We start from the raw sequence: 22,101 nt of genomic DNA, 5'->3' as shown, positions 1-22,101 counted from the left end.
CACGACACCCACCAAGCGTATGAGCCCTAAAGCATTTAATGCAAAAGTTGGTGAACGCAATTCACAATGCATTCGAAATCGCCGGGTCTGGATCATTCATACTTTGTTGTTAAGCAACCGCCTTCCACATGCTTGGAGAAACCAATGACCAACCCTAGGGTGGGAAAAACCTTCGTGCAAGCACTGAAGAATGACCCAGTCATTCTAGATGGAGCCAAGCTCGAGCAGACGAAAGGAGCAAGCATTGGAGGAAACCAGTCACGAGATTCAAGTAAGAACCCATTGTCCTCTTCTTGTATCCTCATTCCAAATTCGCAAATGCAGTCTTCTCTTAAAGAGATCTTTAAACTCCACAATACTGCTATTTTCTTAGCCGCCCAAGACCCTGACAAACTACCCTCAAGAGCCTTCTTGAATGAATGGCTTCACAATGTTTGGAGTAGGAAACTTGGCTTTCATTTCTCCTTCCTTCAAACAATCCAAAAAGGACTTTTCATTGTCTTCTTTAACAACCCAAATTCCTAGAAGCATGTAGTTGAAAAACAATTATGGAGAATTGGATACTCTATCTTTAGAGTTATTCCCTGGTTGCCAAAGGCAGTTACGGCTGAAGTATTAGCACTCTCCACCCCTAGGTGGGTTTCTATAGGAAACTTCCCACCTTTCCTTTGGAACTTGATTCCTTAGGCACTAGAACCCCTTGGCAAGGTCATCAAAATTGACAAATCTTCCTCTCTGATACCACACTCCAATGCCAGAATTCTGATTGCTATCAACCCCAGTAAAGAATTTCCCAATGAAGTGGTTTTTGATATCTAGGTGATGGAGCCCTATTTTTGCAAAAATCAAGGCTTTCATTTACGATGTTGGAAAGTTGAAAAAGGATAATCATTAACGTCAAATCAAAGCTGGGCATGAAACAAAACTAATAATGCCAGCATTATTAAAGATAATACAAGATGCTCATTATTGATAAAGATATATGTCATGTCCTGAAAAGAACTTTTGCTTGGTGACAGGGATATTTAAGTGACTAATGCAAACATGATAGTGTTTTATTGCAAACAATTATCTAAATAATCAAATCCGTAATCAATGTTCTTATTTTCTGTGAAGATTCAAAGAGATACAATCTGATTGGATAGGTATGAACTTAGCCTCTGATATCAAGTTCAGTGGATGGCATGGACGTTGGTGACTTGCAGTCCCATATTCATTACACTGGAGGTTATAGCGAGGAAAATCCTGTCATACAAATGTTCTTGAGAGCTATTAAGAAATTTCAATCTGTAGCAGCAGAAAAGGTTTTGAAATTTGTAACTGGATGATCAAGAGGATCAGTGATGGGTTTCATACATTTGGAGCCTCCATTCTGTATCCAAGGATCTTCTTCTGATAAACTTCTTGGTAGCTTCAGCAACATGTGTAAATCTTCTGAAACTCTCTCCATACAAAAGTAATTAAGTTCTGGAAAATAATTTGCTCTGTGCAATAATTGCTGAAACATGATTTAATCGAAGCTAAACAGTATCTCAGAACTATCAGAATGATGACCCTTCATGTAGGCAATTGAAATTTATACACATCCATTCTATATCATGTCCACAATATACGGGGTCTTTTTCCAAGTGATATGATGGCGGGACCAGAACATGGAAAGAGGGCATGATTCTCTGCAATAGCACCTTTGAAAATGTGTTTATCATTAAAAAAGAATTGTGCAATAGATATGTCTACAGCAAGAGTTCCAATACCACAATTCTGTCATGAATTATGAGCATTCACGAAGCTTCTAATATGTTGTGAATAATCTCTGGCACCCACTCTAATATACACAGCTGTAAATTACAAAGCGTGCAGACAAAGATATAAAAGTTGAGATGAGATATTTGCCCCCACGTTTGGGCTTACATATAACCTTGTCATATCATCAAAAAAGTCTAGAATCACTGCTCAGATTGAAGAATACAAATGTTATAAGGAATCATGTATGAATGAAGACCAATATCGAGATGAACATATTTCCTCAAGAGACCCTATTCTGATAAGCTCCATCACTCCTCCGCGATATGTAATGAAAGGAAGACTGAGAAACATATTTGGAAGAATATAATGCCCACATACTCCAAAACGAAGGCAGACTATTGAATGGAATGTGTTGAATGAAGAGAAGAAGATAAGGCTTGTCTTGTACATCTGGCAATAACCGAACAAAAACCGCTAATCATAATGTGATGATTCATATCTAACAATTCGTTTTGTTATTATTGCAGGTTCAGGAAAGGTTTATGGGAGCAGGAGGTTCTCACCAGGATGTAACGAGTCTATAATAAAGTGCGTCGGTGACAAGAGGATCTAAACAATCAACCATGGAAAAGTATTGAATGAAGCGTAATATGCATCCCAAGAGCCCACGCAGATTCAGAATGCGAAGATTGCAACCATAACAATAACGTCTTCTGAAGGAAAAAAATACACAACAGGTGATGAAGTTTGTGTATATTGAGAGAGATGCGATGATAGTATATTGAATGTTATCGGCCAAGCCCATGTTTATGCGCTCAAACAAATAGTTACATTTCCTTTAAGCCGAATTATATTATAAGTTACATTAGAAGATCACAACATCTAGTCATTTGTTATGGAAGGGTGCGGTGCTTGAAAATGCAACCAACATTTTTTAGCCATTTATAAATAGGAGATTCAAAATCAAAACAAGACAATTCAATTTCATATTAAAAAATTTATATTTTCTTATGCACTTTGATATATTATATTCTTTCATTCGTAAAGGAATGAATTTTTGAACTAAGCTCCTGGATTCTGGATTACCGAGCAAATTTATATGCGATTCCGGAATTGAAATGCAGTAGGTAGATCATCTGTAAGGAATGTCTTTATTGCAATTTCATTTCTGGCATAATTATTTATTTTAACTTTCAGAGTTTTAAATTATTATTAAGTTGTGTCCTTTATAAATATTTTTATTTATTTTCTATAAACATTTTAAAATTTGGATAAGTGGGCTGGGTCATTATTGCATTTTAAATTTGACAAACATAGATATTGTGAAATATTTGATTGTTTCCATATTTATGTCTAGTTTGTCTCCATATCACAGGAGTTAAAGTGCATTCTAGACTATTTTAAAATTGTGTTTGTATAATTGATCCGTTACATCTGAATTGTTACAATTGTTTATAGTTTAAAATATATAGAATTTTATAAAATTGTACATTTCAGCTTATAGTATTGACTTTGATTGCCCATTTAATCAAGCACTAGTCTTTTACTCTTGATTCACAATCCATACGCTGGCAACTGTTTCATTTCTTTCCATTGAGGAATTAATATATTCATTTGTTGCATTCATTCTCTATTTAAAACATTATCACATTTATAAAATCATTTAGTTTTATTCTTAATTCATAAATCGCAACTTAGAAGTTTTCTATAACACTTGTTGTTTTGGGAAACTTTCAATACATTTGTGTTCTATTCAATCTGCTATAAGCATCTCGGGCTCAGGTGTTTTGTTCAGGATTAGGTACACTCGCCTTGGTTTTGCAGAGCCAAAAGTGCAGGGGATTTGGATCACATCAATCAATCCCGTCAAATTGGCCTTAATCAGTTGGATATCCCAACATCGAGCAGGCAAGGCTCATAGGATTCCAATCTGCAATTTTGGGAACCAACACCAGGAACACAAATACATCTGTCCTATTACCTGTTGTTCTACATTTTGCCACCACAAAATGCAGGTAATAGTGCGAAACTTTTTCAAACTAGTTTCGCATTTCTCGAAGTTGAATTTTTTATTTGATTGCTTAATGTTGATCAATCAATCAACTCCAATTCACGTAGAAAATTCTTTATCGAAGGCTTTCATAAAGTCTTTTTCTTTTTTTTGACTATCAAGCCTATGCTTGATTTTTGCGGCCTTCATCATCATTCTTTTCATTTTTTAGTGTGTTTCTTAGTTTTTTGTCCTTTGGTTTTGCTCAAATCATTTCTTTTGGTTTCCCCTTCGATTTGATCTAACTTGGGGCTTAATTGGAGTTGTCAATCAAAAGATATGACCAATTTCATGCCCAAAAAGTGGACCTTTTTGATGCAGCTGCACAAATTAAAAATATCATGTTTTATTTTTTATTTGACATTTACATTTTGAAAAATATAACTTAAATTCACTTTATGTTATGTTTTAAAGTTACTTTATCAATTAAATTTTCACTTAAAGTAACTATAGTGCACTTTATGTTATATTTTTAAGTTGAATTTACTTTTTGATTTTTCACTTAAGTGACTATATTAACTATATAGTTCAATTTAATTTTTGATATTTAAATCAAATGTTGTAGCGAATATTACTTACTAAATGATATTTACATATTATATTGTTAATATGATAATGTAAATATAATTTATGTCCAACTTAAGTAATATTTTATCAAAATTTAATTGACATGTGCTTATAAAAATCACTTGAATGTGTAAAATCACTTAAAAGTGGAGCTTTTTCGTGCCATTGCATGTAAAATCACTTAAAAGTGAAACTTTATGATGCCATTGTATGTAAACTCACTTAAAATGTGCAATGACATCAAAAAGTTGAGCTACATGTGTTATATGCATATGCACCAAAAAGGTGAGCTTTGCCTTGAGTTGCATATGCATGTAACTTAAACATGTCTTTACAACCAAAAAGGTGTGTTTTGCACCAAAGACATGTAATTGCACTTCCCAAACCCATTTTTGGGCAAAAAAACATATTTTAAAACATGCATATGCACCAAAAAGGTGTGTTTTTTCCTTGGGAGAGCCTATTATAAAACATGTAATGGCCTTTAAAAGGTGTGTTTTTCTCTATGTTGCATTTTTAAAACATGCAAATATCTCTAAAAGGTGTGTTTTGCTCTCAAACACATGCATTTGATCTTCATGAACCCATTTTTTAAAAAACTCCATGCGTGTGCCCTCCAAGATCTTGTTTTTGCTTGGAATTTGCAAATCTCTCCATTCCATGGTATAAAATTTGTTCCATAAGGGGTGTTTTTCTTTTTCTAAGTTTTTCCAAACACTAAATGTTGAGATCTCATGCAAAAAATGTCATTTTTGACTCCATTCAAGTGTACGTTTTTGGCAAAAAAGCCTAAAAATTGTCATTTTAGCTCATGTTTTTGCTTGGAAAAGAGGCATTTTGGCGTGCTCATCTATTTTCTATTAAAATAGTGGCTCTCTGATAGATAAAAAATTACAAATTATGCTTGTTGGTAAGTTCTGAATTTAAATTATGCAGAATATAAGTACTTATCTCTGACTGTGACTTGCAGCAAAATCTTTGACAATCTTCCTCCTTCAGCAATGGTTAAAGCTCTGGATCATTGTATAACAAAATGGTGAAGGTGATAACAATACTGATATTTTCCTACAGGTACTCGGATGCCTTGAATTGATGTTTTTCCCTACGGCAGTGAATGAGTATATATATATATATATATATATATATATATATATATATATATATATATATATATATATATATATATATATATATATATATATATGCGGTGAGAAACATGATGCCGAAGAGTCATGTCTCTACGTGGCTCAAAAGCCACGTAGGGACATGCCTCTTCAGAGGCATGTTAGTTAATAACAACTGCCCAAAACATGTTTATAAGTCGTCACCCGATAACAACTCAAGGGCCCAATAATGATCAATACATAATAAAGGCAAAGCACGAGGTATGAAACCTGATACAAGCAATATAATAAGTTGCTGATAATATGAAGCCCAACCAATATAAGTTGGTCAACAATATGCTTACTTAACTGTTAATAATTCAAATGTATGACAGAGATATATGTATGCATACGTCAATATGGATATATATACGTATGCATATATCTCTGTGATGCATATCAAACAATGGTAGCATAATTCTGATGTTTATATCTCTGTAATGTATAGCAGATAATAGTAACAAAATACAGATGCTTATATCTCTATGATGCATAGCAAACAGTGGTAGCATAAGAGATTCATGTTTTTCTTTTTCTGACGCTAAACATTAACACTCCCTCTTTAGCTAGGGAGAAGTAAAACATTAAGTAAATCAAAGTCATCATATAAGCAACACAATATAAACAATAAATGATCTCTACTTGCACTTAAGCAATGTCTAGAGATGGCTCATATAATCTCTACTTGCACTTAAACAATGTCTAGAGAAGCCCAGAATAATCTCTACTTGCACTTAAGCAATATCTAGAGAAGCCCAAAAATAATCTCTACTTGCACTTAAGCAATGTCTAGAGAAGCTCAAAAATAGATTCATTATTTACAAGATCATCACCTTGTAAATAATTTTTCTACAACTGAATATGTCCATGAAAGATCGTCACCTTTCATTACATATCAAATACTATTAACCAATGGAAACACAATCTCAAATGAAATAACTCTTTTATTTCAAAAAATTTCCATTACAAATACTCATACCAAGTTTTTCTCTGAAGTATTCAAGTTTCACTTTAGCAAGAGGTTTGGTAAGGGATCATCACCTTTTATTACATATCAAATACTATTAAGTAACCAATGGAAACACAATCTCAAATGAAATAACTCTTTTATTTCAAAAAAATTCCATTACAAATAATCATACCAAGTTTTTCTCTAAAGTATTTCAGTTTCACTTTAACAAGAGGTTTGGTAAGGATATCAACTATTTGATAATTTGTACATATATATTCCAATTGAATGACTCCTCGATTAACCATATCTCTGATATAATGAAATGAAATTTTAATATGTTTAGAACGATTGTGAAACATAGGATTAGAAGAAAGTTTGATACAATTTTGATTATCACAATAAATCATGGTGGGCTTCAAAGGTGTTTTGAAGAGATCTAAAAGCAACTTTCGTAGCCATACTGCTTCTCTGGCACCCAAGAAAGATGCAGTGTACTTGGCTTCGGTAGAACTTAAAGCTACTGAAGTTTGTTTCCGACTAGTCCAGGAAATCATACCAGATCCAAGACTAAAACAATATCCTAAAATGCTCTTTTGCTCAATAGAACTCCCAACCCAATCATAATCTAAGTATCCAATTAGTTCAAGATTGACTTTGTCATATTTGATTCCCATTCCAATAGTACCCTTCAAATACCTCAAAATGTATTTAGCTGCATGCAAATGTATCTTCTTAGGAGCACACATAAATTGACTCAAGGTATGAGTTGCATAGCATATGTCAGGAGGATGAGTATTAACCAGATACATTAAGAATCTAATAATTTGTCTATAATAAGTAGGATCCACATCTTCAGATTCATTCATATCATCTTTTAGTTTGTGTAGGTTTATCTCCATAAGGGTAGCAGCCGGCTTACATTCCATCATTCCAAACTTGGTTAATATATCAATTGTATATTTTCCCTGATTTGGTATAATACAATTGTCCAGTTGCCAAATTTCTAATCCTTAAAAATAGTGAAGTAACCCTAGGTCCTTCATTTCAAATTCTGCAGTGAGATCTTGCTTACATTTCTCTATAAGATGTTCATCACCTGTAATTAGCGAATTATCAACATATAATACAAGGATAACCATATCATCACCTTCAGTTTTGAAATATAAATTTGGGTCAGCTTCATTTTTGGCATATCCCAATTTTAGTAGGTGATTATCTATTCTTTCATACCAAGCTTTGGGAGCCTGTTTAAGACCATAAAGTGTTTTGTTTAATTTACAAACATGAGTCTTGCAGTCAAAGGTATTGAACCCTTCTGGTTGTTCAACATAAACTTCTTCAATCTTACCATTGAGAAATGTTGTTTTGACATCCATTTAATGTACTTTCCATCCTTTAGATGCTGCAATAGCTAGGATTGCTTTAATTGAAGTATACCTGGCAACAGGGGCAAAAGTTTCTTCATAATCAATACCTTCCTTTTGAGAGAAACCTCGGGCTACAAATCTTGCCTTGTATTTTTCAATACTACCATCTATAGCATGTTTAATCTTGAACAACTATTTGGAAGAAACAACTGATTTATTTTTGGGTCTTGGTACAATGTCCCATACATCATTTTTCAATATAGAGTTATATTCTTCAATCATAGCTTCCTTCCAAGATTGATGTGAAAGTGCTTCTTTAACATTAGTAGGTTCAGATTTTATGAGTTCAGATAGCAGTGCAACATAACAGGATTGATTTCTAGTCTTTTTGCTTTCTAGAATTACATCATCTGGTTCAACTTAATTTTCTACTAACATTTTTCTAGCACAAAGGGGTCTCTTCTTATTGGTATGGTTGAAATTTTCTGATTCTGTATGATTAGATATGGAAGAGATGCCAAAATTATCCTCCCTCTCAATTTTTATAGTTTGATCTTCTTCTGAAATGGATTCATCACTATTACTAAAAATTTTAAAAGTGGGATCTTCTTCAAATATTACATCTCTGCTAATCTCAATTGTCCGTTGCCTAGGAATGTAGATCCTATACCCTTTTGAAGTTTCACTATAACCAATGAATATTTCTTTTTTCTCGGAAGGCTCCAATTTGGTTCTCTTTTCTTTTGGTATGTGAATATAAATTAGAGATTTGAATATTCTTAGGTGGCTTAAATCTGGTTTAACACCAGTAAATACTTTTGGAGTGGTGTTTTCTAATATGGAGTGAGGGCAACGATTTTGAATGTAGACAACAGTATTGGATGCTTCAGCCCAAAAGGAGTAATGAAGATTTTGATCATGTAACATGGCTCTAGCTGATTCAACAATAGATCTATTTTTTCTTTCAGCTATTCCATTCTTTTGAGGATTATACAGTACAAAAAACTCCCTCTTAATCCCAACAAAAATACATAAATTTTTAAAGATATTAGATGTGAATTCACCCCCATTGTCAGACCTTAGGGTTTTGATCTTTTGTTGTGATTGATTTTCAACTAAGGCTTTAAACTCTTTAAACTTGGATAAGACCTCAGATGACTCCTTTTGTTTTAGAAAATAAATCCATGTTCTCCTAGAGTAATCATCAATGAAAATTAGATAGAAATGACATCCATTAAGGGAGGGGACTGACATAGGACCACAAAGATCTGTATGGATCAATTCAAGAATGCTTTTAGATTTATGATCACTTTTGGGAAAGGAATGTTTAGTATTTTTACCTAAAGCACACCCTTTACAAATACTTGAATGATTTCTTTTTAGATTTGGTAGGCCTTTTACAATTTTACCTATAGATGATAAGGCTCGAAAGTTAAGGTGACCCTGTCTTCTATGCCAGATTTCAGTGGAATTTGACTTATCATTACTAAGGGTTAAGTTTAACTTTGGATTTTGATTATTAGAAAGCTTATAAAGACTTCCATCCCTGACTCCAATTGAGATGGCTTTTTTAATAGATGAGTTTTTAGTCCAAGATAGAACTCTATCTCTTTGAAATGCAATTTTGTACCCTTGATCAGCAAGTTTGGCAATGGAGACAAGATTTATTTTAATCCCTGGCACATATAGGACATTCTTGAGTTGAAGTGTGATTTTAGCATTCAGTTGAATAGAACAAGCACCAATTCTTTTAATAGGGTGAGAGGAATTATCTCCAATAGTTACTTGTTTTGATTCATGATTTGAGAAGGTTTCAAACTTATCCTTAAATCCGGTGATATGACGAGAAGCTCCACTCTCTATGATCTAGGTGTTGTGATTAGTGCTTAATTCACTTGAGAGAGCTACTATAAATGCATAATTTTTTAAATCTATTTTCTCATTATTTTCTTCTTTAACTTCTACTAAAGCTACTTGGATTTTCTGTTTTTCTGGACATGCATAATAGGAATGACCAAGCTTATCACATTTAAAGCATCTTACTTTGGACCAGTCATGTTGTTTGTGAGTTTTGTGATTTTGTTGAAATCCTTCTTGTTATTCTTGAAATTTCTTTTCTTATTTGATATGGAATATAATGCTTGCATGTCACCCTCTTGGTTTTAAATTAGACCTCTGGAAGCTAGTCTAGACTCCTCTTGAGTGTATTCATTCTTTAGTTAATCAAATTTTAGAAGTTCAGGGTGTGAACTTAAACCTCGTATGAAGGTTTCCCATGATAGAGGAAGACCTCTAAGAGCAATCATGCTTAGTTCCTTATCATCCATTTGACTTTGCATAGTAGCAAGCTGATCCTTTAATTCAATAATTTTAAGGAAGTAAGAGGTAATGGGTTCTCCATTTTTCATTTTTATGTAAAGTAGGTCTTGTTTCAGAGTTAGTAATCTACTTGTATTGTTAATTTCAAATGTATTTTGAATGGTGAGAACATTTCAAATGCGGTTTTAAGATTGGCTATAGATGGAAGTATATGATCCTTTACTGAATCTATGATTATTTTCATTGCTTTATTATTATGCCTTTTCCATGATGTTTTCTCGAATTCATTTTCAGGCATGGGTAAATTTGTTTCAATGTGATTTTCTAATTTCATCTCTCTTAGAAATATTAATAGTCTGGTTTTCCAAGATGAGAAGTTTGATGCTCCATCTAGCCTATCTTCTATTCTTACGTGATTAACCATTTTAATGCTTGATAAAAATATTTTCCTTCCTTTACTTTGAATCAGTTTTAGAATGAGTATTTTGTAAGAGTTTTCTTATGAGTACTGCTCTGATACCATGTTAAAATAGTGGATCTCTGATAGATAAACAATTAAAAATAATGCTTGTTGATAAGTTTTGAATTTAAATTATGCAAAATATAAGTACTTATCTCTGACTGTGACTTGCTACAAAATCTTTGACAGTCTTTCTCCTTCAACAATGGTTAAAGCTTTGGATCACTGTATAACAAAATGGTGAAGGTGATAACAATAATATTAAACAATACTGATATTTTCCTACAGGTACTCAGATGCCTTGAATCAATGCTTTTCCCTACTGCAATGAATGAGTATATATATATATATATATATATATATATATATATATATATATATATATATATATATATATATATATATATATATATGCAGTGAGAGACATGACTCCAAAGAGTCATGTCTATACATGGCCCAAAAGCCACATAGGGACATGCCTCTTTGGAGGCATGTTAGTTAATAACAATAGGCCAAAACATGTTTATAAGTTGTCACCTGATAACAACTCAAGGGCCCGATAATGATCAATACATAATAAAGGCAAAGCACGGGGTATGAAACTCGATACAAGCAATATAATAAGTCACTAATAATATGAAGCCTAACCAATATAAGTTGGTCAACAATATGCTTACTTAACTATCAATAATTCAGATGTATGACAGAGATATATGTATATGTATATGTATGCATACGTCAGTATGGATATATATATGTATGCATATATCTTTGTGATGCATATTAGATAGTGGTAGCATAATTTTGACGTTTATATCTCTGTAATATATAGCAGATAGCAGTAACAAAATACAGATGCTTATATCTTTGTGATGCATAGAAAACAGTGGTAGCATAAGAGATTCATGTTTTGCTTCTTCTGACACTAAACATTAACATTTTCAATATACCAAGGGTCACATTTTTGCATTTGAAAGTGAAAAACAGAAAATGTAATGCACTTGGAAATCTACGTTTTTGGGCAAAAATGTCTCATGAACATGCATTTGCTAAAAACATTCAAAGTTTGAGGGATTCTAGGGCACCTTTTTGGCATTGTGCATCAAAAATGCCTCATTTGTTGCCCCTTGCGAATTTCTCTTGCAAATTTTGAAAAGATCTAAGTTCGTTGGAAAATTGTTCAATATTGGAGCTTTTCCCTCCTTCATTTTTGGCACATAATCATAATGTAAGTGGACATTTTCCTTCTTGTTAATTAATTTGTGTTTATCTTGTTGATTTTGTGCACATTTTAGCTTGATGATTTACACTTGTTGATTTTGTTGCCATGGAAAGTGTAATTTTCCTTTAAAAATGATGAAATGGTTCATTTTCATGTTTTTAGTTTTTTCCCAAACTCCAAATTCAAAATTGCATATTGAAGTGCTTTGCTTGTTGACATGTTTGAGTTTTTGGCCAAGGGTACGTTCTTCTTTCGAAGTTTGTTTTTGTGTTTTGTGTGCTTGCTTTCGTTTTTCTTCATTTTTGGAGAAGTTGCAAGTTCTTTCCCAAGAACTTGGTCATGTCTCATTTCACTCCATCTTCCATTTCATGCAAGAGTACCATCACATTCCATTTCTATTTTTTCATTTCTCTTTTTCCATGCCACAATACTTCGCATCTCATTCGTCAAATGCGATTACATGTATTTCATCTGATTCATCATCCACAGGTACGTGTAATCTCAGTTTCCATTTCCATTTCCACTCATCTCACTTTCCACATCCACGCGCACGACATGATTACATGAAAACTCTTACATGTAATTGCATCTCTAAAACCCGTTTTTGACTTAAAGTCACTTTTTGAAAGACCAAAAATGTCATATGTATGTTTTCCCATGTACTTTGACTTCACATTTCCACAAAGATGACTATAAAGTTCATTTCACCTCAAGTTACATTCAATTTCCATCTTTTCGTATGCACTTCCGCCTCCATTAGCAAATACATGTTATTCCATTTCCCATGTCATTACACACTTCGCATCTCATCTGTTATCTGCACTTACATGTAAGATCATTTTGCATTTGCATCCGCATGTCATCTCACTTTCAATCCCTCATTACATGTTGCATTTATATATAATCCATTTTCCATGCAATAACATCTTGAAAACCTAAGTCACTTTTTGAAAATCAGCAATCTCCATTCACACACATTCCTATGCATTTCGTTGTCACACATATTCATATCCTTCCATTTACACTTTCATAATATTTCACTCCACCTTCCATTTTCATCCACTACATATGTATGATGTCTCTTTTTGTGATTATCTCATCGGATCTACAAAGTATCTAATCCATACTCCAACCTTTATTGCTGATCAAGAATCAACCTCTATGGTGATTTCCTCTGATGATGTGTTTATGTTTTGGGATTCTTGTGTTACGGCATAAGCGCAAGAGATGCCCTCCCCATCTAAAATCTAAAGGCAAAATCAAATACCAGTTTGATAAAGAGTTGGCTCATGCAACTCCATCTCAAGTCAAATTCATTCTTGACAACATGTTAGACGCAAAGATCAGACACATGGACATGATTGTTTTTCTACAGAGAATAGAAACTCTTGTTGGTCACGAAATGAAACCTATCAAGAGAAGTCATATTCACTTGGTATCTACATTTTGCATGGCTTCCATGGAGCCTGAGTTTGTTCTCAGAAGCTTCAACCCAAAGTCAAAGATGATCAAAGATGCTGATGGCAGAGTTATTATTAGTCTTGATCCAAAAGTTATCAAAAAATCTTCGAAGTATCGCATAATGCAGAATGCATAGATTTGACCAAAGAATCATCTTTGGAAATATGGAATGAGAAAAAGGGAGATTATCAGAAGTATGTAAATCAATATTGGTTGGATACGAAGAGAAACAACTTCTCGAGATGGCCAAAGATTGTTCACAGGTCTAATTTCAAATAGGAGTGCAAAGATCTTATCATTCTTCTCAGCAGGGTTTGTGGTCTTAAAAATTCCACCGATTTTAAACTATGGATGTACAAATTCATCTTCTAAATCATGGAGAATAAAGAACATATCCTTTGGGAAGAACTGATTAGTACTGCACTCTGTCAACAGTTGCTCAATGGAGGAACTTCAGTGCCTTTTTACATGAATTCCTACCTTGTTTATATTGTTGCTGCCATGACATCTTTCTTTGGACTCAACCAAAGGAGATCGTCTTTAATTCCAGTTTAGGATTACTATGATCAGATCACTCTGGCTAATAGTAAGTTTCATTTCAGAAGAGTTTAGGAAGCTTTCTTTCGGCATCTCTGGTGTCTGTTTGATAGACAATTATCCATCAAAATGAGTATCTAATGAAGCTTGGGAAAAGGTAAATCAATATAGTTGTATCTTTATCCACTTTCCAACTTTGACTTACTTGAGGGTTGGATGCTTTAAAGATGGGTCGTGTACCCTACCTAGGTATGCTACTGATAGGATCATTTTGGTAGAATTAGCCAGATAATTCATGGAAGTTCAATTTGATCAACATGCTTTACATAGACCTGGTTTTGGTATTTCTTCTGCCAAACCCTTGGTAATTGGTAATAATTTGATCAATTTTGTACATAAAGCAAAAAAAATGGAAGTAGAACTGCAAATGGTCACTTTGAAGAAATTCAAAAGCCAAATTTGACTTTGATTATCTAGAAATGAATTCTCAAATCAAGAGGACTTTTACACATGTTCATCGCATCGAGGATGTTTGGAATGACATGCGAACAAAACTGGATATAATGAAGATGGATTACTACAGATTAACTTTGCAACAAATCACTGATCTTAACATGCTTGAGATTCCATAAGATTTCCAAATCGAAGATGATGGCAATATTCTTGATCCTAAATATCATCAAGTAGATTTTGATAAAAGGGGCCCTTTTCCCATTCAATGGCACCATAAGGAAGGTACATCCATCCTTGATAGATTTCAATCCATTTTAGCAAACACCAATAAGTGGTTGAAAATTAAAGGTCTAAAAAGGGTTAATCCGAAATTGAGTTTGGATTGTGGAAGCTTTGGTCCTCCTGGAAGGAAGTCCTAACTGGAAATAACAGGTAAAGATGGAGCTTCTTCTTCTGATGCAAAGAAGTCTCTTAAATTCAAGCTAAAGGGCAGAAAGGAATCCAAATCATCCTAGAGTCAGAAGAAGAGTCAAAGGAGTCAGACGAACAATCAAAGGAAGAATCAAATGAAGAAGATGCGAAGGAAGAGGGGGAAGTTATGATCATATCTCCCCTAAGACCTACACAAACTCATGCACCATCCATGCATGAAGCACCATTTCTAGATGAGATAGATGATGATGTAGATTCATTTTCCACTGTTTTCACACCTTCTATTCCAGTTTTAGAAGTCAATAAATTGGCTCTTCCTATTTCTTCAGTCGCTCCTCTCATTTTAGTAAATGAACAATATGAACATTTGGGAAGTGTGTTCGAAGATTTTCCAACTCTTACAAAGGGTCAAGTTTCTCAACTTGATACATCTTTGACGAGTTTTGAGATATTCATGACAAAATCCTCCTACCATGCACCTATGAATTCAGCTGTGCAAATTGAGTCTTTCTTAGTTACAAAAAAGATATAATTGGGATCAATGTCAATGGTCTCCACTGTACTTGCTTCCACAGATGAAGGTTTCAGCTTGCCTGCATGGTTGAGCAGGATCACAACGAAGAGAAGAAAAGTGGTTGCACCTCTAAATAACCGTCCTGTAAAGAAAACTAAGTCCAAATCTTTAAAAGATAAAAAAATTTCAAGGATCTTAGTTGAGTCGGAGAAAAACCAAGTTTGTAAAGTTGTTGAGCCACTGGTGGACAAACCTGTTGAATAAATTACCCGTAGAAATTGTGAAGCAGCCATGTTTGAGTTGCTTGTAAGACACTCAAGATGCATTAGCTAATGTGTCAAAAAGTAACCATGAATTATGGGAAAAGAAGAATCAACTCAAACAGGAGGTTACTCACTTAAATGAAGTCATTCTGCAACAATCTTCTCAGAGTGTTGTTATTGTGTCTCAGACATCCAAGGAAAGAAAGTTGATTAAAGCCACCAAGTCTTGGATAGAAGTCATTTCTGAAGGAGTTCGAGTCATTGTAGAAACTTTTAAAGTTCTTAAGCATATCAAAGATATAAATGAAATGGAGCAAGGCTTGATTTCCTCCTTGACTCAAGTAGTGGATGATTTGAAGGAGATTCTCAATGATTGGGATGAGATTGCTCACTTTGATTTAGATGTCATGGTTTCATGTGACATTCTTCCATCCTATGAAATGTTCTTCAGGTATCAAGGGCTTATGGGTTATAAAGAAGAAACATTGAGAAAACTAGTTACAGAGTTGCAAAGAGCTCTTGGAAATTGTCAGATAATAAAAACAGGGATCACATGTGATTTAGAGCAAATGGGATGTCAGATTCTTGATGATCATGGTAACCTGATTGCAGTTGAAAGAGCGAGTTTAGAACATACAATCAGGATCAATGCTGATTTAGATTCTAAAGATTTTGCTTCTCACACAATGGCCAAAATTGTCCTATATAAATCTTTGACAAAACACTTGCTAGATTCTTTGGCAGAAAATTCTAAGGTTATGCAATCAGCATATGAAGATGCAATAAGGATAGAGGCAATATCAAAGACAATGGAGATTTTTGATCTTCTTACAGTGCATGATGATATCATCAAGTGCAAGGTACCAAAGAACAATCTTTAAGATTGTTATTTTGTTTTTATTTTTGTTTGTAGATCAAAGAGGATGCATTGCATGAAAAGATGTAATTACATATAATGCGAGTTGCATGTGCAGTTGCATGTAACCCAATAATTTCTCTTCTAGTTAGACTTGGTCAAAGTTGGTTGAGTTGCTCCCACTTTTTCCTCCATCTTTTTCTTGACTCTTGTGCCTATATAAAGGAGTGCCCCCTCATTGTAAAATCATTTTTTATTGTATACAAGAGAGCTCTAGAGAAATTGTGCAAGCATAACTTTGATTGTGTAGTGCCTTTTTGAAAGAAAGTGAATACAAAGAATCAATTGAGACTTGACTTTGATTGAGTGAAATTGTTACTTGTGAGAATTAGAAGCTTTGTCTGTGATCTGCATATGTTATCTTTGATTTGTGTAATCTTGTGTTCTTGATAATTGAGTATAAAAGGAGTTAAGAAGCAATTGGAGCCAGAGCTTTGACTAGGAGAAATTGTGGAGATATATAGTAAGAGGCTTTGTTTGTAGCTTATACCTCTTTCTTGATTCACAAAATAGTTATCTTTACTTTTGGAAGTCTTTGTCCCTTATTAGTAAAGCTTATTCATATGGAATTATGACCAGACTTAGAGCCAGATCGGTACACTTTAAGTTAGCCTTTGACTTAGTGTTGGTTTATCAGTATCACTATTTCAGCTTTATAGATAGAAGTGTAGTTAGAGATTTAACCTTTCCCATTACTCGCTCCACAAATAAGTGGATTCTTTCCTGAAAGTTAAGAGGAAACAATATTGGTAACACCCCTTTACAAAATCTCACAATTTTTTGCATACTTTGAGTTGATCTAAGGAACTGTGAGAAGGGGGAGCCTTCCCTTTAAGGTAGGAGAGACTCTGTCTCACATGCTATGGCTGGTCATCCTATTTTGTGACTGGATGTAGACATTGCATGTGCTGAATTTTAGTTCTTCAACAACATCTCTTTCAATGACATAGACAATCCATATTGACTTACTTTGGTTAATACATTGGACAATTTTGGTAAAAGGCTAGAAGGCAATTTCTTGTGAAGACTTGAGTGGACATTAATCCAATTATTTTATTTCTTAAATATTTTGTTTTTTGTTTTTGTAATATCCCTTGCTAGTTCTGACCTCAAGCTGCTGATTCAAGGTTCAAGGAATATCATCAAACACTTTGCATGCAATCTTTACGCTTGATTGGAATGATGTTTTTAAATGCTTTAAATAATGCATGATGAGTTGACAATAAAATAGAAATTTTATTTCAACTATTTTTGACCTTTCTCATGTATACAAGTGACTAAAATCAACTTCTACAGAAAGTTGACTATTGTCAAACACTTTCCATGCATCTTAGGAAAACCAATATTCATCTACAGCAAAGAGACATTTCTACAACTTGGCATGCATATTCAAGACTGAAATATACATCAACAGAAAAGGATAATTTATCAAACAATTAGAATACAAATTATCTCTTTAAACTTGTTACAATACCAAAACATGCCCGAAGTTTAGAAGATTGCAAGATTGCCAAAATTATGGAAATCAAACAACAGAGTAGATAACTGATAAACCATTTGATCTGCTATTCTTATTAATGTCTCCACCTAAATATTGTACCACAAGAAGAATGCCACATGCCAAAGTAGGAGCAAGCATGAACCAACATCAAATGAATTCAATAATTATTTGTCTTCAGACTTCTAATATGCAAAGAATAAACTTCAAAAATACTTGTGAAATTATGATTTTTCCTCCAATAAAACTCAGATGTGACCTCTCTATGAAGCCACTAGTACAATCAAAGAGAGGCTACGCTCCCTAAGATTGAATTAATAGTGAAAACCTAGGTTTCTTCTTCGAAGCCAAAGCTTCTACAGAAAAGACAAATGTTGAATGATTCAAGAATGAATGAGATGAAATCCAAATCCCCTTTCATAATGTTTAATTTGCATTTTCTTCATCTCCTTTAATTTACTTTAAGTTCATTTCTTTTTTTTCTCCTTTTGGTGAATAACAACATTAAAATATAAACTATGCTTTATTAAACACTTATATCTCCCTTTTAAATAATGTCCACTTAAACCATAAAGTTATATTATATCACTGCAATGCACTTTAACAAAAAGTGAAAATATTACTTTATAATTATGTGCCTCGATACCTCGTATTGGGGTAACTTGTGTGCTTGTTCAAAAGTTTGGCAGATCACCTTGATTTTTGGCAAAATCTCTCTACAACCTTTTACCCTCCACTCAACGAAGAGTTGGCTTCTCAAATCCTATAGGTTGTCTAGCAAGATGCAATAAGTGTCTCCCACTCGTTGGACTTTCCATAGAGGTAGTCGCTACCTACCGAGAGAAACTTTGGGAGTCAACAATTTATTTTTTGGCATGCCCAGTGGGCCTCTGATCTTAATAATTGAATATCTGATACAATCTTCAGCTTTTGCCTAATTCAAGGCATTTTTCTCAAAGCACCAAACTATTTGATTGGTTTTCGATGATGCACAACTACTCTTTGATCTAAAGGGCTTTTGTGCCTTTTGACAAATCACACCCTCTTGTCTGCAAGCCTCTCTAATGGAGATACCCTATGGGAAACTTCCTTTTACCTATCCTTTCCATGGAAATTCGGAGGTTTTTCCTCCCTACTGGTGATATTAAGATCTCAACCTTACCTCAAGTACCTATATAATGCCCAACTATGGGTAGAGCCTGAGCACATCTTTTCCTCCCACCCAACACCAAGATGAGATTAGCTACAAAGAAATTCTCTAAAATCTTCAAGAGGAGTTGAAGCCATCAAGGAGGAAAATACATACAGTTGTTGACGAGAAGAACTCAAATCCAAAGTTTTGTGGATGTTCAGTAAGTCAAGATCTTGGGATACCAACATGAGTAGCTCCTCACTTCGCAAGTGGTTGGGAACCCAGAAGATTGTGTATGGTACGTGAGTGGATAGCAAACATTTCAAAGGGATTGGTAAAAATGGGGGCACCTGCATGGTGGAGGCCAAAGGAGGATATCAAGACACATAATCCTAAAGAACCCCTCCTCACCAAGAGGAAACAAGAAGATGGAGTCAAATGCAAATAGTTTGACAAGGGAGATGACCATGCAGACTTCCCTGGTGTCCCAATTCTAGAAGGAGTCCTAAAGAATGATAGGGAGAATGGCTTCTTTGATGTTTTCAATGACATTTGTGCATGAATCAAACTCCACCCAAAAAATCCAAAGCCTAGAGATCCTAAGTGTGGGCAAAGGGAAGCAATCTCCCTTGTAATAAAGAAGCCACCAGACTCTGTTTTGATGGCTATCTTTTTGTGCAAGGATCCATAGGCCTCATCAGAGGATGCCTTATCAAACATCCAACCTTGGATCATAGATCACTCCTCATCATACTCACTATAGAACATGACAATGAGCCTAAAGTGGAGGACAAAGAGCTCACATGCACACTTCTAGAAGGTGGTATTCAAATGTGTGTGAGCTTTTTCTTCTCAACTCTAGGGAGACATCCTGCTAGTGGAGATGCCTTCCTCAAATTTTATTTTAGCAAGCCCATAAATGGCTTCGTTTAGTAGCTTTGCAATGTAATTCTCTATACATAGTAGAGTAGGTTTCCTACTTTCCAAGAAGTGCCTATGTGCACAACCACATGTTCCTTAAGAAATGCATCTCTTAGCTAATTTTTCCTAAGTGTATTTTCACATGTCTTCAAGGCAGTTTGCAAAGTGAATGATTTTCCTTTGCCCTTAGAATAAGAATGGTGTCCCCAAGAGTCGCCAAAACTACGAAGTAAAAAACTCACAATGTCGCAAAGTAGATTCACAACAACCAAAGTTTCATTTCTGAACTATGACAATTGAAAGGGTTGCAACAGACATGGCCACTTGTCAATATAGTGCACTCCTATGTGATCATTCTTCCTGCAAATTTGTGGGAGACCCATTGAAGTGCTAGGTGTCCATGCAATCTACCTCTCTTAGAACTGTGGGCCCTAGCTTCCTCCACATGAAACATCGACGGACATTTCAAAGTGGGTCCAATCTCAGGATGCATTTTCACACGTGGCAATGACCATGGATGGGGACATTTACACGTGTCGATGACCGCAAATGGGGACATTTGCCTTGTAGGTTTTTGTGCACCTCCAGATTCAAATGGCAGCCACCTTTTGCAGAGGAATGAAAAAGTACTCATGACCTATGTGATGTACCACCGCTATGGCTAGGAGGTCGTTCAATAGATGTCCAATGTCCAAACAATGGACAAGGGTTGATAGAAACCAAATAAATGCAAGAAGATACAACTAACCTATTCCATGCCACCTACAATCACGAAGGGGCCTTTAAAATGGGAAGGGAAAAGCATTGTAAAGAGAGCCCAAGCTAGGAATTACTACTGAGATTGAGAAGATTCCTCTCTATGGTAAATATAATCAAGTTTTCAGATTGTTAATATAATTAATCATACCTTAGGCCCTTTGGTCTCTATGGTAAATCACATTGTCTTTATGAATGTCTTCTATGCAAACTCAGACTTTAATAGGTTCATATGGATAGCTATTGATGAGACTATGCATTGTGCTTTTCCATTTATAGTTATTATCACATGTCATGTTCTTTGTTTAAGGGTTTTTTCCTTTAGAGATCAATGATTATTTTTCAATCGAAGGGATCCATTATGTGCCTCGATACCTCATACTGGGGCAGCTTGTATGCCCGATCAGAAGTTTGGCACATTGCACTGATTTTCCTCAAAATATCTCTATGCCCTTTTCCCCCCACTCAACAAAGAACCAACTTCTCAAATCCCAAAGGTCATCTAGCGAGATGCAATAAATGTCTCCCACTCACTCGACAACTTTGGGAGTCAACAAGTCCTCTTTGATTTCTTTGATTCCTTCTCAAGTAACAGGGTTCGATCTACATATACACAGTCACCATGGGAGAGTTGATGCACCTCAAAACCCCAAGAAACCCTCTTATACCCTTGAGCTTGAACCCACTTGAGTTTTCTTCTTTTTTTCCCCTCTTTTGAGCCCTAATAGGCTTCTAAATTATTATCACCTCCTTCGAGCCCTCTAAATCACTTACATTCCTGGACATGGGTTTGAAGCCTTATGCAATGAGGTATTCCTTCCACTAGTCTACATTTGTCATAGCTTTCCTTCCCAACCACTTTTGTAGATACTATATGTTGCACCTTATGGATGGCTTTCTGGCTTCAAAGGCTACTTCATCCATGAGAGAATATTGGCCTTTTCAGCACCATGTCCTCCATGTCACATACCGCTCTTGGCCGGTTTTTGGCATAATAGTCCTCAAGACAAGGCACCATTATATTATCATCCACATTATCCATCATTAAATTCAAATCATTTAGCAATTTCTTGTTGAAGACCGCACAACATTGCTCGATGGCCGTAAATTTTGATTCCCCCATCACCAATATGATAGAAACAAATGTGGTTGGAATCTCTACATTGACTCTATATCGGTAGCTTGCTTTGATACATTCTTCACCCAATATCTACTTCACATCTTGAATGATTAGATCATCCTTCGGAATTTGAATCCTAGACCACCTCTCTTGTTTTATTTCTCCACAAAATGCTATCTAACATTTTTTAGAGGTTAGGGAAAGACCAGACTCCATCCTTCGTAAAACCCTATCTATTGCTTGTTTCAAAAG

The 22,101-nt window shown here is 34.7% G+C and overlaps 1 protein-coding gene across 1 annotated transcript in view; it reads right to left on the bottom strand.

Moving 5' to 3' along the window:
* Positions 1-22,101, bottom strand: part of LOC149553117 (uncharacterized) — a 69,262-nt gene that overhangs the window by 4,019 nt on the left and 43,142 nt on the right. The window lies entirely within an intron of this gene.

Source organism: Cupressus sempervirens, chromosome 6 (genome assembly GCF_028749045.1).
Source record: "Cupressus sempervirens isolate cs-2001-9-10 chromosome 6, ASM2874904v1, whole genome shotgun sequence".
Classification (NCBI taxonomy): Eukaryota; Viridiplantae; Streptophyta; class Pinopsida; order Cupressales; family Cupressaceae; genus Cupressus; species Cupressus sempervirens.
Note: the sequence above shows the minus strand (reverse complement) of the source record. Positions and strands in the feature narration are given on the sequence as shown.